Here is a 17,594-nt window from a genome sequence, read left to right as displayed (position 1 = left end):
GTGCTGGGAGAATGTGGGCCATCTGCCATCTGCCCTGTACACTGAAAACCGGGATTCATCTGTGAAGAGAACACCTCTCGAAAGTGCCAGACGCCATAGAATGTGAGCATTTGTCCACTCAAGTCGGTTACAACGACAAACTGCAGTCAGGTCGAGACCCCAATGAGGACAACGAGAATGTAGAAGAGCTTTTTGAGACGATTTCTGACAGCTTGTGCAGAAATTCTTTGGTTATGCAAACTGATTGTTGCAGCAGCTTTCCGGGTGGCTAGTCTCAGACGATCTTGGAGGTGAAAATTCTGGATGACGAAGTCCTGGGCTGTTGTGATTACACGTGGTTGTGAGGCCGGTTGGATGTACTGCCAAATTCTCTGAAATGCCTTTGGAGACGGCTTATGGATTATAAGCTTTCCCCGCCCTGCGGAGCTCAGTCTGCGCGGTGCCCTCACTGGGTGAAGATGGATTTTTTTTCCGACAGGAATTATGACTTTTTATTCGACTTTTTGGGGGGTTGGTAAGTATAATTTTTTTTATTTACAGGTATTTCGATTTTTGTTCCCCCCTCACTATTTTTAGGGTGAGGGGGTAGGTAGGTAATTTTATTGGGGAGGGGGGTGACTACGAGCCTGGGGACCCCTAGTCAATTGTGGGGGGGTATTTTTTTACATTCAGCCCCCACCCGTCGCCAATGGGTGGGGGTTGGGGGGGATAATAGGTGTCCCCCCCTTTTGTTACTCTTGGCCCCCATCCGCCGCTCATGGGTGGCGGTTGGGGAGAAGACAATAGGTCCCCCCTCCCTTTTGTTACTTAGTGCCCCCACCCACTGCTCACGGGTGGGGGCAGGGGGGGAGACAACAGATCCCATTGACTCCAGGGTACGGGTGGAGGCTGGGAGAGGACACTATGTCCTCCCCTGTTAATTATTTGAGAAAATTATTGTAATTTAATTATTACATGACCCACATAGAATGACAGTAGGCATGGGGGGAGTTAGGAGCACTGCTCCCCGCCGCTTTTATTTTCCCATATTACAAGGAGGGAGCCGCGAGCCGGTAGCTCCCTCCTTGTAATAAACTAACGAATGAACAAAGAGATCTTCGTTAATTCGTTTGAAATTTCTTTTCATTCATTCGTCTTTTTGACGAATAAGTAAATAGATGAAATTCCCGTCCAAATGTTTAACTGGGCATGCACGGGTATTTCACAATGCTATCTAGTGTAGGCAGATGACGTGTCCCACAGGGCCTTCATCTGCCCACACAAAGATGGCAGTTCCCAGGACCTAGGTCCGAGCACAAAATAAAGTTTAAAAAAAGGTAATATGGGGGACCTACGGGCATTTGTTTTAAATAATTTTATTGGTTCATAGGAAAAGCAGTCATCCCACGCAGGGGAGGTAAACGAACCATAATAAACATACGTCATAAGCATATGCCTCAAAGTGCATTATGTATCAAATTAGAACAGTCAAAGCCTAGTAAGGCGGAAAGGTTAAAGTATGTGAACACAAGTAACATAACAAAGGTTAGGCAAATGTCATATTACACATCCGTTCCATTAGCAATAATAAGCCATTCTCCGTATCCTATTTTGCAGTCGGCATATGTTAGCAGTAAAATTTTTAGCTAAATCTGAACCGAAGTATATACACTGTTGTCTACGCTGAATTATAACAGGTCAAGTTAAATAACGTTTTATGCCTGTTTCGACTTTGTTTGACTACGCAATGCGCAACAACCCAATAGTAAGTCCACATATGTTGGCAGGGAGGGGTTAAACTATGGCATAACAAAAGGGCACACCATTAAACTATGACTGAACAGAAGGGCATACCATAGTGCTGTATTTGATAACTAATCGTAGCTAAAGAAGTAGAGATCAGCTCAGTAAGGCTCCTATTAAATGTATGGCCGGGCTTTACAGCAGGTTAACCCCTATTAATTGCTATCTATAAAGCAAAATCCTAACTATATAGCGTAATGTTAAGCGCATGCGGCAAGAATGGAATATAGTATTCAGGCCGTATGAGTCACCGATAGATCTGAGCTATTGGCATTATAACAGCACCCAATAAGGTCTTGGCATGTAGGTCAGTAACATATCACATGTTTGGTTCTGCCCTGGCTAAGCCTCATCAAACTCATACAATTAAAATAAAGTAGAAAAGAAATTAAATAAAAGTAAGCCTTAATATGCATCTGAAAGTTTTTTTTTTGTTTTTTTTTTATAGCAAATATCAGAGAAAGAGTTAATCTTTCGCTTTTAGATATTAAAATTACATTTTGGCTCGTGTTTAAAGGACCACTCTAGTGCCAGGAAAGCATACTCGTTTTCCTGGCACTAGAGTGCCCTGAGGGTGCCCCCACCCTCAGGGACCCCCTCCCGCCCGGCTCTGGAAAGGGGAAAGGGGTAAAAACTTACCTTTTTCCAGCGCTGGGCGGAGAGATCTCCTCCTGCTCTCCTCCTCCGATCCTCCTCTTCTCCTCCCCGTCGGCTGAATGCGCACGCGCGGCAAGAGCTGCGCGCGCATTCAGCCGGTCACATAGGAAAGCATTCACAATGCTTTCCTATGGACGCTGGCGTGCTCTCACTGTGAAAATCACAGTGAGAAGCACGCAAGCGCCTCTAGCGGCTGTCAATGAGGACATAGGGGGAAGGCTTAACCCATTCATAAACATAGCAGTTTCTCTGAAACTGCTATGTTTATGAAAAAATGGGTTAACCCTAGAAGGACCTGGCACCCAGACCAGCTCATTAAGCTGAAGTGGTCTGGGTGCCTAGAGTGGTCCTTTAAGTAAGTGGACTTTCAAAATATATCATGTAATAATTAAATAATGGGAGTTTAGGGGCTTAATTGGTTGCTGTATAGCTGCCTCTCCACACGTTTATACAGGTTAGTATGTTGCAAGTCTTTAATTCGTGCCCTCAGGTAAGCGGTAACTGATGTCCCTAAGATAAGGCCCACAAAATCTATATGCTCAAGATTACAAACACATCTAGAAAATAAGCAAAGAACGGTTAAACGGTTAGGCTGTTTCTTAACATAGGGTGATATGATGGGGGTATAAACCTCTGGCTTTAGATCTACGAAACATTACATTTATTAGAGAATAATTAAATAAGAATTATAGCAGGGAGGGATACTGGGAGGAAGGGGGTAATGCTGTGAGGGGGGATACTGGGGAGGGAGGGGGTAATATTGTGAGGGAGAACATTGGGAGGGAGGGGGTGATAGTGTGAAAGAGGGGGGATACTGGGAGAGGGTAAGGGTGTAAGGGATGGGAGATACTGGGAGGGAGTGATGATGTGGAAGGGGGAGATACTGGGAGGGAGTGATGATGTGGAAGGGGGAGATACTGGGGAGGAGAATTACCTTGTTTCTCTCCCTGGTGGTTCGGTGGGCTACCTGGTGGTCCGGTGTTAAGGATAAAGGTCAGAGCGTTGCGGTGTGTGTGTCTGTATTTGTATTCTCTGCCCTGTTCTTTTTTTTTCCCCCCGTTTTAAAAAACATCAGTTATTTTAACTGTTAAACTCTATCAGATTGATTAGTATTGCTTCAGACCTGAGGAAGAGAGAAAAACTCTCAAAAGCTTGTCTTTTTAAATATTATGTTAGTCCAATAAAAAAAATATAATTAAATACTGCAATACTCTGATATTTTGGCATCTTATATATAAATATATATTTAGAGATAAATACAAATATTTATAGAATATGCATTTATTATATAAGCCTAACTACATTTATATTCAAATTTGACTCGCATTCACACAAATCTTTTTTTATGTTTGTGGGTTTTTTTTGTTTTGTTTTTCCAATAGTCCATTTGTTCTTTTTGCCTCTGGTTTTGTAACCTTCCCCTGAACTTGCAGTGGAATTTTAGTAGCTTGAACTTTCAAATGTTATGTATGGTGCCAAGATCAGATCACATACAACATTATATAGTTTCATGGTTAACTAGCTAGATTTAGACCATATGCGTGCGCATTTTATTAGTCTGTGCATCCAAGAATTCTTTGATGGAAGAATGGAGGGGAGGGGTAGTGAGGGAGGAATGATGGGGGGATGAGGAGTAAGAATGGGATTTGGTAAAATAGCAAGAGAGGGAGGGGTAGTTTTAGAAGTTGGAGTGAGGGTGGTAGTGATATGAGAATTATGAGAAAAGAGAGGGATTAGTTTATGTGATAGGAGAGCGAGAGAGATGGGTGGGGGTGATAGGGAGGTAGGGGGGAATGGAGAAAGAAGGAGACATGGAGGGGCGTGATAGGGAGAGAGTAAGAGTAGAGAGGGTTTGATGGCAGGATGGGTGCGTTAGGAAGAGATATGAGGTGGCACTGTGGCAGCAATAAAACTCAGAGCTCGTTATAAATATATACATTTCAGAACTGTTGAGCTTTGTGCTAGTTCTAGAATTATTATAAAAATGTTGTATTATTATTATTATTATTATAATAAAAAAAAAACATAGCTGCCTACTTTTGTTGTAAAAGTAGCTGAGACTGCAGTGTAGGAAGCAATGTGCTGAGTGCAGCCTTATGACTTTGGGATGTCCGGAACAATAAATAGCACACATGGTGCAGGTCAGATTGATCGGAAGAATATTAGACAGCGCAGGGCTAGTCAGGGAGATCTTTTGATGTCTGCCAGCTGTGAAGCAGCCTAACACTCTACCTGCATTATGTTTTGGCGCTGTGTACACTCCTATAATTTAGATGTGTGTGTAATGTGTCTTAGTAACAGGTAACAAGTGACATTGCTGGCTTGGCATTAGCGTGTCGTGTTTATAGGTTAGAGAGACCAGGTGACTAATTACAGTTCTACATAATAATACTGCATTGATCTCCTTAGGTTACAGGTATATTAGAGGTGTGTAAAATATTGCAGTGGGACCTCATGTGAACTTTTCACCCAGCTCTACTCCCTTGCAGTCCATGCTCTTTATACTGTATTAAAAATGATTAGTGTATCCACTGAATGGGATAATGAACATTAGACTTTCTCCTGAAAAAATTATCATCTGATATTCCAAAATGACATATGGATGAATCACAAAGCAAAATAAATGGACAATGGAATACCAGTTTAATTTGTTTCATGATTCAGAGTTCTTTCGTTGAGTCAAAAGGAATAAATAAATGATCGCTAGGGAAAAAAGATGATTGATCGTTATGAGGACAATCATTCAATGTTGATTTTATTCACAGATCGAGTGAGAAGAGACCAACAGTGGGGAAAATGGTGAGAAATAAAAAAGTAACAGTATTTTTATATCTCATAAATATATAATATATCCTCCTCTGTTGGTTACTTCTTGTCATTTGAACTGTAAACCAAATGGCGCACAAATTTGCCATATTTATATTTTGCTATACATACTGATTAAGCTTCTGGTTTATCCTACTTGTTTTTCCCAAAAATTTAGCATGGACAAAAATGAATCTAAATCAAAACGCTCAATGGAAAAAATCCAATTGCACAAATAAAATAATTTTCCAGATGAACTGAATTTTTTTATTTCGATGTATAATTGAATGTACACTTACGGATAATGCAGCATAGAAAAAATATATACTTCTGGATGTTTCTTATTCATCTGTGGTTTGCTTTCATTTACAGGAAAAAAAAATAATCTAAAAGCATTGTAAACAAATGAATGGATGCTGCCTGGGCAACATGTGAGTGTGATTCGTTCATTCAACAGGTCAGTTGTGCATTCTTTCATAGCGAAGTCAAATTCTATCAAATGCATTCTCACAATTTAAGTGTAATTAATAGGTGTAGGAACTGAACTGGACTGACAGAATTAGACAAGGATTACCGTAAAAGTATTAGGGATCATTTTGCACAGCCCTAGTGGATAACAGGGCTACACACGTCCCTTGTAAACATAACTGCTGATATAACCACAATGTATATAAAAACTTACTGTTACCATTTCTCCAACCTTTTCAATGTCACAATGTATATACATGTCTGCAAGTAGATTTCCCCACAGTAGAACACTTGTAATCATTTTAAGATGGTTTTAAATATATATATAGTTATACATGCAATGCTAGTGTGGGGGCAGGCAAACATACTGGGGAGATTTATCAACTTTTTTTTTTTTTTTTACAAACGTTTTCTAAGCTACTAAAAGGGGAGCAGTGGTGAAACTACTAGGGTTAGGAAAGTCAAACGGCCCTGGAATTTCGTTGTTAAGGGGACCCGGGCCAGGCTAAGATCCCCCAAGCAGGGCCATTTCTTTGAATATGACACCAGTTCAGCTGTATACTAATATACAAGAAAAAAAGAGAGAAAATCCAGGTACAAAATATTGTGAATCACCAAAGTGATAATGTATGAATGAATATAATACAAACTGCAGATGTGTAGAATTATATGGATTCAAAATGATATCTGCAAAAAATATATAAACACTACATAGGGTAATATTGTAAGAGACCACTGAGAAGTATGGGTGGTAGAGAACTCACAAGATTAAGCAGAAATCAGGCGTATCTCCCTCTAAAATGGGGAACTGGACAGTATAGAAGATCTCCAGCGTTGAATCTCAATATGAGATGATGACAAATCTTCTAATGCACTCCAAATACAAAAAAGAGAATAGATAGTGCAGATGGTATAAAAAATTAACAATTTAATTGCATATATTGCACTTACAATGTATCAGAGTAAAATCAGCTTTTCTCCACACTGGGTGGTATTTATAAGCAGCAACTGAACCAATCAGGATGTGGGATCAGGAACAGTAAAGCAGCACCAAACAAAATAAAATAAAATAAAAGTTCGGTATCAGAAACAAATAAAACAATTCCAACGCGTTTCGTCCTTCTATGGACTTCCTCAGGGATGTACATCCCTGAGGAAGTCCATAGAAGGACGAAACGCGTTGGAATTGTTTTATTTGTTTCTGATACCGAACTTTTATTTTATTTTATTTTGTTTGGTGCTGCTTTACTGTTCCTGATCCCACATCCTGATTGGTTCAGTTGCTGCTTATAAATACCACCCAGTGTGGAGAAAAGCTGATTTTACTCTGATACATTGTAAGTGCAATATATGCAATTAAATTGTTAATTTTTTATACCATCTGCACTATCTATTCTCTTTTTTGTATTTGGAGTGCATTAGAAGATTTGTCATCATCTCATATTGAGATTCAACGCTGGAGATCTTCTATACTGTCCAGTTCCCCATTTTAGAGGGAGATACGCCTGATTTCTGCTTAATCTTGTGAGTTCTCTACCACCCATACTTCTCAGTGGTCTCTTACAATATTACCCTATGTAGTGTTTATATATTTTTTGCAGATATCATTTTGAATCCATATAATTCTACACATCTGCAGTTTGTATTATATTCATTCATACATTATCACTTTGGTGATTCACAATATTTTGTACCTGGATTTTCTTTCTTTTTTTCTTGTCACTGAACTTTGAGTGTTTATAAGGGTACACTTGTAAATCTAAGGTACTGTGTGCTATATAGATATTGACGGTTAACCTTTTGTCTTTTTCCTTTGTATACTAATATACAAACTACCCCACCAGGTGATCATGGCAACTCTCTGACTCATCCACTGAGTGCCAGAACTTTACAGTGTTTATGTGGTCTGCACCTGCTGGAGGTGCAAACCACATGCTTCCCTACGGGATCACCAGGGATTATACCGCAGCCCTGCAGAAATGTAAGCAGGCAGGTGATTAAACACTTTAAAAAGACAACAAAAAACCATACACAACCCTCACTCGTGATGTTGCAAACGCAAAATTTTCGGTTCGCAAATGGCGAACGCGAACTTCCGCAAACGTGCACGAACCGGCGAACCGGGCGAACCGCCATAGACTTCAATGGGCAGGCAAATTTTAAAACCCACAGGGACCTTTCTGGCCACAATAGTAATGGAAAAGTTGTTTCAAGGGGACTAACACCTGGACTGTGGCATGCCGGAGGGGGGTCCATGGCAAAACTCCCATGGAAAATTACACAGTTGATGCAGAGTCTGGTTTTAATCCATAAAGGGCATAAATATCCTAACAGGCCGTTTTTATGGATTGACACCTGTCCTCAGGGACCCTGATACACACTGACACAGAGCAGAATAGGGACTGCCCCCCCTACATAGGGTCACTTGGCAGATATGGATTGACACCTGTCCTCAGAGACCCTGATACACACTGACACAGAGCAGAATATGGACTGTTCCCCCTACATAGGGTCACTTGGCAGATATGGATTGACACCTGTCATCAGGGACCCTGATACACACTGACACAGAGCAGAATAGGGACTGTTCCCCCTACATAGGGTCACTTGGCAGATATGGATTGACACCTGTCCTCAGAGACCCTGATACACACTGACACAGAGCAGAATAGGGACTGTTCCCCCTACATAGGGTCACTTGGCAGATATGGATTGACACCTGTCCTCATAGACCCTGATACACACTGACACAGAGCAGAATAGGGACTGTTCACCCTACATAGGGTCACTTGGCAGATATGGATTGACACCTGTCCTCAGGGACCCTGATACACACTGACACAGAGCAGAATAGGGACTGTTCCTCCTACATAGGGTCACTTGGCAGATATGGATTGACACCTGTCCTCAGAGACCATGATACACACTGACACAGAGCAGAATAGGGACTGTTCCTCCTACATAGGGTCACTTGGCAGATATGGATTGACACCTGTCCTGAGAGACCCTGATACACACTGACACAGAGCAGAATAGGGACTGTTCCCCCTACATAGGGTCACCATTTTTAGCTCAAGGCAGCTCATCTCATCAGGCCTTTTTTAGTTGAATGTATCGCCCACTGTCAGTCCCTTCGGGATCCATCCCTCATTCATCTTAATAAAGGTGAGGTAATCTAGACTTTTTTGACCTAGGCGACTTCTCTTCTCAGTGACAATACCTCCTGCTGCACTGAAGGTCCTTTCTGACAGGACACTTGAAGCGGGGCAGGCCAGAAGTTCTATCGCAAATTGGGATAGCTCAGGCCACAGGTCAAGCATGCACACCCAGTAGTCAAGGGGTTCATCGTTCCTCAGAGTGTCGATATCTGCAGTTAAGGCAAGGTAGTCTGCTACCTGTCGGTCGAGTCATTCTCTGAGGGTGGATCCCGAAGGGCTGTGGCGATGCGTAGGACTTAAAAAGCTCTGCATGTCCTCCATCAACAACACGTCTTTAAAGCATCCTGTCCTTGCCGGCGTGGTCGTGGGAGGAGGAGGATTACTTTCACCTCTTCCCCTGTTAGATTCCCGTTGTGCTGTGACATGACCCTTATACGCTGTGTAAAGCATACTTTTTAATTTATTTTGCAAATGCTGCATCCTTTCTGACTTGTTGTAATTTGGTAACATTTCAGCCACTTTCTGCTTATACCAGGGGTCTAGTAGTGTGGACACCCAGTACAGGTCGTTCTCCTTCAGCCTTTTTATACAAGGGTCCCTCAACAGGCACAACAGCATAAAAGACCCCATTTGGACAAGGTTGGATGCCGAGCTACTCATTTCCCGTTCCTCCTCCTCAGTGATCTCAATGAAGGTATGTTCTTCCCCCCAGCCACGTACAACACCACGGGTACCAGATAGGTGACAACGAGCACCCTGGGATGCCTGTTGTGGTTGGTCTTCCTCCTCCTCCTCAAAGCCACATTCCTCCTCTGACTCCTCTTCCTCACAATCCTCTTCCAGCGTTGCCGCAGGTCCAGCAAGCGATGCTGATAGGGCTGTTTCTGGTGGTGATGGTGACCACAACTCTTCCTCTTCACGCTCATCTACGGCCTGATCCAGCACTCTTCGCAGGGCACGCTCCAGGAAGAAAACAAATGGTATGATGTCGCTGATGGTGCCTTCGGTGCGACTGACTAGGTTTGTCACCTCCTCAAAAGGACGCATGAGCCTACAGGCATTGCGCATGAGCGTCCAGTAACGTGGCAAAAAAATTCCCAGCTCCCCAGAGGCTGTCCTAGCACCCCGGTCATACAAATATTCATTAACAGCTTTTTCTTGTTGGAGCAGGCGGTCGAACATTAGGAGTGTTGAATACCAACGTGTAGGGCTGTCGCAAATCAAGCGCCTCACTGGCATGTTGTTTCGCCGCTGGATACCGCAAAGTGAGCCATGGCCGTGTAGGAACGCCTGAAATGGCCACACACCTTCCTGGCCTGCTTCAGGACGTCCTGTAAGCCTGTGTACTTATGCACAAAGCGTTGTACGATCAGATTACACACATGTGCCATGCACGGCACATGTGTCAACTTGCCCAACTTCAATGCCGCCAACAAATTTGTTCCGTTGTCACAAACCACTTTGCCGATATCCAGTTGCTGCGGAGTCAGCCACTTTTCCACCTGTGCGTTCAGGGCGGACAGGAGTGCTTGTCCGGTGTGACTCTCTGCTTTCAAGCAAGTCAAACCCAAGACGGCGTGACACTGCTGTATCCGGGATGTGGAATAGTACCTGGGGAGCTGGGGGGTGCCGTTGATGTGGAGCAAGACGCAGCAGCAGAAGAGGACTCAGCCGAGGAGGTTATGGAAGAGGATGGAGTAGGAGGAATAGAGGAGGTGGCAGCAGGCCTGCCTGCAAGTCGTGGCGGTGTCACCAACTCCTCTGCAGAGCCACGCATTCCATGCTTGGCAGCTGTCAGCAGGTTTACCCAATGCGCAGTGTAGGTGATATACCTGCCCTGACCATGCTTTGCAGACCAGGTATCAGTGGTCAGACATGCCATTACTTCCTTTTGCACAATCGAGTACAGGTTGGGGATTGCCTTTTGTGAAAAGAAATTTAGTCCGGGTACCTTCCACTGCGGTGTCCCAATAGCTACAAATTTTTTGAACGCCTCAGACTCCACCAGCGTGTATGGTAAAAGCTGGCGGGCTAATAGTTCAGACAAGCCAGCTGTCAGATGCTGGGCAAGGGGGTGACTTTCTGACATTGGCTTCTTACGCTCAAACATGTCCTTGACAGACACCTGACTGTGGGCAGATGAGCGGGAACTGCTCAAGGCGAGAGACAGAGTGGCGGATGGTTGAGAGGGGGCAAGAAGGACAGCAGTGGTTGACGTGGCTGAAGATGCTAGACCAGGAGGAGGATGGCGACTTAGAGTAGGCGTGCTGCTTGTACTCATGTGTTGATCCCATAGGCGTTTGTGATGTGAGATCATGTGCCTACGCAAAGCAGTTGTACCTAGGTGGGTGTTGGACCTCCCACGACTCAGTTTCCTTTGGCACAGGTTGCAAATGGCATCGCTGTTGTCAGAGGCAGACACACAAAAAAAAATCCTCACTGCTGAGCTCTGCAATGACGGCATTCTGGTGGTGGACACAGCATGCGTTGATTGGCGTGCTGTCGGGCTGACCCCGGGTGCCGATGCATGCTGTCTGACTGTGCCACTAGCTCCTTGCGACGACCTCCCACTGCTTCCAACTCGTCTCCTCCTCCTCTCTGTCTCGCCATCTGAACTTTTGCCCTGTTCTTCTTCTTGCCGAGCGGGCACCAACGTGACATCCATGGACGCATTGTCATCATCAACCGCTTCACTTGTATCTGACAACTCAGCAAAGGAAGCAGCAGCGGGTACAACATCATCATCATCACACCGTACGTCCATGTGTGTAATGCTGCCTGACTGAGACATATCCCTGTTATCTACATCCTCTGGCAATAATGGTTGCGCATCACTCATTTCTTCAAACGGATGTGTAAATAACTCCTCTGACAGATAAGCGGCTGTGGTGCTAGTGTTGGTGGTGGCGGCAGGCGGGTGAGTGGTATCTTGAGAGGTGCCCGAAGCTAAGCTGGAGGAGGATGGTGCGTCAAGGTTCCGAGCGGAAGTTGTAGAAGATTGGGTGTCCTGTGTTAGCCAGTCAACTATGTCCTCAGAACTTTTCAAGTTCAGGGTACGTGGCCTCTGAAAATTGGGCATTATTTTAGGGCAAAAGGGAATCACAGCACCACGACCACGACGGCCCCTGCGGGGTGGCCTGCCTCTGCCTGTCATTTTTTTTTGGATTAGTGGTACTATGCGTGCAAGTTACTGTGAGACCAGATATGAGTGGCACTGTGCAGTGGCAGAGGTTGGCAGAGTACACGCTGTAGGCCTGACACACCCGCTTGAAGACAACTAATTGCTATTCAATCTATAACAGTGAAAAAACATTTTTTTTTTAAATGCACGCTATTGTGACACCAGATATGAGTGGCAATGTCCACTGGCAGAGGTTGGCAGAGTACACGCTGTAGGCCTGACACCCGCTTGAAGACAACTAACTGCTATTCAATCTATAACAGTGAAAAAAGTTTTTGGGTTTTAAATGCACACTATTGTGACACCAGATATGAGTGGCAATGTGCACTGGCAGAGGTTGGCAGAGTACACGCTGTAGGCCTGACACCCGCTTGAAGACAACTAACTGCTATTCAATCTATAACAGTGAAAAAGGTTTTTAGGGTTTTAAATGCACGCTATTGTGACACCAGATATGAGTGGCAATGTGTACTGGCAGAGGTTGGCAGAGTAGACGCTGTAGGCCTGACACCCGCTTGAAGACAACTAACTGCTATTCAATCTATAACAGTGAAAAAAGTTTTGGGGTTTTAAATGCACGCTATTGTGACACCAGATATGAGTGGCAATGTGCACTGGCAGAGGTTGGCAGAGTACACGCTGTAGGCCTGACACCCGCTTGAAGACAACTAACTGCTATTCAATCTATAACAGTGAAAAAAGTTTTTGGGTTTTAAATGCACGCTATTGTGACACCAGATATGAGTGGCAATGTGCACTGGCAGAGGTTGGCAGAGTACACGCTGTAGGCCTGATACCCGCTTGAAGACAACTAACTGCTATTCAGTCTATAACAGTGAAAAAAGTTTTTGGGTTTTAAATGCACGCTATTGTGACACCAGATATGAGTGGCAATGTGCACTGGCAGAGGTTGGCAGAGTACACGCTGTAGGCCTGACACCCGCTTGAAGACAACTAACTGCTATTCAATCTATAACAGTGAAAAAAGTTTTGGGGTTTTAAATGCACGCTATTGTGACACCAGATACGAGTGGCAATGTGGACTGGCAGAGGTTGGCAGAGTACACGCTGTAGGCCTGACACCCGCTTGAAGACAACTAACTGCTATTCAATCTATAACAGTGAAAAACGTTTTTGGGTTTTAAATGCACGCTATTGTGACACCAGATATGAGTGGCAATGTGCACTGGCAGAGGTTGGCAGAGTACACGCTGTAGGCCTGACACACACGCTTGAAGACAACTAACTGCTATTCAATCTATAACAGTGTAAAAAAAAATTTGGTTTTAAATGCACGCTATTGTGACACCAGATATGAGTGGCAATGTGCACTGGCAGAGGTTGGCAGAGTACACGCTGTAGGCCTGACACCCGCTTGAAGACAACTAACTGCTATTCAATCTATAACAGTGAAAAAAGTTTTTTGGTTTTAAGTGCACGCTATTGTGACACCAGATATGAGTGGCAATGTGCACTGGCAGAGGTGGGCAGAGTACACGCTGTTGGCCTGACACACAGACGCTTGCAGACAACTAACTGCTATTCAATCTATTACAGTGAAAAAAAAGTTTTGGGGTTTTTAAATGCACGCTATTGTGACACCAGATATGAGTGGCACTGTGCACTGGCAGAGGTTGGCAGAGTAGACGCTGTAGGCCTGACCCCACGCTTGAAGAGAACTAACTGCTATTCAATCTATAACAGTGAAAAAAAAATGTTGTTTTTAAATGCAAGCTATTGTGACACCAGATATGAGTGGTGGCACTGGGCAAGTGGGCACAGTATCCACTGTGAGCCTGACACAGAAGCTGGCAGGCAGGCAACTGCAATTAGATTACACAGGAAAAAAAAGCAGACTGATGTTCTAGCCCTAAAAAGGGCTTTTGGGGGTGCTGTCCTTACAGCAGAGATCAGATGAGTCCTTCAGGACTGTAGTGGACACTGAATACACTAGCCTAGCTATCCATTTCCCTATCAAATGAGCAGCAGCTACACTTTCCCTCCTCTATCTAAGAATGCAGCTTCAGAATGAATCTAAAATGGATGCTGTACAGGAGGTGGGAGGGTCTGGAAGGGAGGGTCTGCTGCTGATTGGCTGTAATGTGTCTGCTGACTGTGAGGCACAGGGTCAAAGTTTACTCAATGATGACGAATAGGGGACGGATCGAACCGCGCATGTGTTCGCCCGCCGTGGCGAACGCGAACACGCTATGTTCGCCGGGACCTATTCGCCAGCGAACAGTTCGGAACATCACTAACCCTCACACACTCAGTCAACCCAATGCACCAATGCACAACCACATTCAGTCACCTTAACGGACAATCATCACTCAGCCAACGTCACACAAAAGCACACTTAGACAGCTTCATACAAACCACACTAAGCCACCAGAACTTATCGACTGTATACTATAATGGCATGGAGACCCTCCCACAGAGAGGCATCTCGCTAGTTTACTCAATGTTGGTGGAAAACAGATACTCTTTGCTGCACTCTTGTGCATGAAAGTGGGAGAAGGAGTTGGGAATCAGACTGGAAGAGTCAAAATGGGACAAAATCATGATCTGACACACAAATGTAGCCCCTCGATTCTGCTCCAGGAGAACTCCTATAAGGAGATCACACGCTGGTATCAAACACCAGAGTCACTACACGCTAAGATTCCACATATATCTGATATATGTTGGACATGCTCACAAAGCACAGGCAGTATGGCACACATATGGTTGGAGTGCACAGGATGCAGTACTTTTGGAAAGCAAACCATATAATTATTTGCAAACTCTTGGAGGACCCACCCCTCCTTTATGCCAGCATTCATGTTTCTACATTACTATATAAGAAATCATTAAATCATACTGGACCTCGGTGGTGGCTCATTGCTATGCACTGCTAAAGCAACAATACCACTGACCTGGCATAGCGCTGAGTCCCCATCTCTCACCCACTTGGTGGCTAGAGCGGAGGAGCTCAGGCAGTCTGAAAGTATGTTGGCCACAAAGGAGATCGAAATGTAGCGTTTTACAACCCAGTGGTTTTATTGGCTGGGTAACCTCTCCTCATGCGAGGTGCAGACCCTTCTTGCATAGTTCATAGTCTCTAGATGTCAGGATCGGGACAGGGATCCAACACGCAGAGTCCAAACAGTAGAAAGGTACGTGTACCGGGCCTTAGAATGGCCGGACTAACGTACAGAGAATAACAGAGAATGGTCAGAGACAAGCCGAGGTCGAGGGAACGAGAAGACAGGTAAGCGAGAGACAAGCCGGGTCAGAGGGATAACAGAGATAAGCAGAATAGTACAACAAGCCGGGTCAGAACCAAAGAGAATACTAGAATACAAGAGCACTGAGTGACTAGACAAGCTAGAACCACGACAGGGCAATGAGCTGAAGAGAGAAGCAAGCTTAAATACCCTGACTCCGGAGAGTAGACACGCCTCCGACAAGTCCTGATTTGATATCGGACAATTGAGTGACAGGTCACTCGGGATTGGCGTCATGACGTCACGTACTGAGCGTCATGTTAGAAAAGGAAGCGGATCCCTCGCGGCCAGCGTTTAAGTGACTGGATGGACCGCGAGGAACGGAGGAAACGGCTCGTCTAGACGGATAAACGACTAAGTCTCTACCTCTCTCAGAGGTAGAGACCTCAGGTACCCTGACAGTACCCCCCCCTCAGATACGCCCACCGGGCGGAAGGAACCGGGACGAGATGGAAAGCGGGAGTGAAACGCCCTGCGGAGGCGAGGGGCATGAACATCCTCCTGAGGTACCCAACTCCTCTCCTCAGGACCATATCCCTTCCAGTTGACTAGATATTGTAGCTTCCCCCGGGAGACTCGGGAATCGATAATGGAGTTGACCTCGTACTCCTCCTGACCCTCCACCTGAACTGAACGAGGTGAGGAAACCGTAGAGGAAAATCTGTTGCAAATTAGCGGTTTCAGCAAAGACACATGGAAGGAGTTGGGGATGCGTAAGGCAGATGGCAGAGCTAGGCGATACGCAACCGGGTTGATACGAGTCAGAACCCTGTAAGGACCTATGTAACGAGGAGCAAACTTCATAGAGGGAACTTTTAAACGAATGTTCTTAGTACTCAGCCATACTCTATCCCCAGGAACAAAAACTGGAGCCGCCCTTCTGTGCTTATCAGCGTGTTTTTTGAACAACATAGAATTATGCAGGAGAATTTGACGAGTCTGATCCCACAACTTCTTCAGATTGGCGACATGATCATCAACCGACGGTACTCCTTGGGAAGAAGGGACCGAAGGAAAAATGGAAGGATGAAAGCCATAGTTCATGAAGAAGGGGCTAGAACGAGTAGAATCACAAACGAGATTATTGTGTGCGAACTCCGCCCAAGGAATCAAACCGACCCAATCATCCTGGTGTTCGGAAACAAAGCAGCGCAGATATTGTTCAATCTTTTGATTGGTACGTTCAGCAGCCCCGTTAGACTGGCGGTGATAGGCAGAGGAAAAGTTCAATTTGATGCCTAATTGAGAACAGAAGGATCTCCAGAATCGTGAGACAAATTGAGAACCTCTATCAGAAACAATTTCAGAAGGTATCCCATGTAAGCGAAAAACCTCTCTCGCGAAAATCTCCGCCAATTCAGGAGAAGTCGGGAGTTTAGGTAACGGCACAAAATGAGCCATCTTAGTAAATCTATCAACCACCGTGAGAATAACAGTCTGTCTCTTGGAAGCAGGTAAATCCACAATAAAGTCCATGGCCAAGCAGGACCATGGTTTCTCAGGAATGTCCAAAGGGTGTAATAGACCACATGGCGATGTGTGAGGCTGTTTAGTCTTGGTACAAATCTCACAAGCTCCGATGAACTCCTTAATATCCTTTCGTAAGGAAGGCCACCAGAAATCCTTGGAGATCAGGGAATAAGTCTTGCGAATGCCAGGATGACCAGCCACCTTACTTTCGTGGAAACACTGTAAGAGCTCCAATTGGAGTTCAGGAGGAACAAAGTTTCTTCCCTCAGGAGTCTGTCCAGGTGCCAGATGTTGTGACTTCATGATCTGGGCAAGCAACGGAGAATGGATTTTGAGACTAGTGTTAGCAATAATATTGCATTTAGGTACAATAGAGGACAGAACCGGTTCAGATGAAGCGGAAGGTTCATATTGGCGAGATAGGGCATCGGCTTTAGAATTTTTCGAACCAGGCCTATAAGTGAGAACGTAATTGAAATGGGTGAGGAATAACGACCAACGAGCTTGCCTGGAGGACAATCGCTTGGCCTCTCCAATATAGGACAAGTTCTTGTGATCCGTTAAAATAGTAACAGGATGTAATGTCCCTTCCAATAAATGTCTCCATTCTTTTAAAGCCTTGATAACAGCTAGTAGTTCTCTGTCACCAATGTCATATCTGCTCTCAGCACCAGACAATTTTTTAGAAAAAAATCCACATGGGTGTAACGGTTTATCCACACCTAGCCTTTGGGATAGGATAGCACCTATGCCAGTCTCCGAGGCGTCAACCTCAAGTAGGAAAGGAAGAGTGGTATTAGGGTGAAC

At 44.7% G+C, this 17,594-nt stretch overlaps 1 long non-coding RNA gene across 1 annotated transcript in view; it reads left to right on the top strand.

Moving 5' to 3' along the window:
• Positions 1 to 17,594, top strand: part of LOC134600874 (uncharacterized) — a 97,075-nt gene that overhangs the window by 65,008 nt on the left and 14,473 nt on the right. The window contains exon 2 of the long non-coding RNA XR_010090372.1: positions 5,617 to 5,701. This is a non-coding gene — a long non-coding RNA (uncharacterized LOC134600874). The remainder of the gene's footprint in view (positions 1 to 5,616; positions 5,702 to 17,594) is intronic.

This window comes from Pelobates fuscus, chromosome 3, assembly GCF_036172605.1.
Source record: "Pelobates fuscus isolate aPelFus1 chromosome 3, aPelFus1.pri, whole genome shotgun sequence".
In the NCBI taxonomy this organism is placed as follows: Eukaryota; Metazoa; Chordata; class Amphibia; order Anura; family Pelobatidae; genus Pelobates; species Pelobates fuscus.
This window is presented reverse-complemented; position numbering and strand designations above follow the sequence as displayed.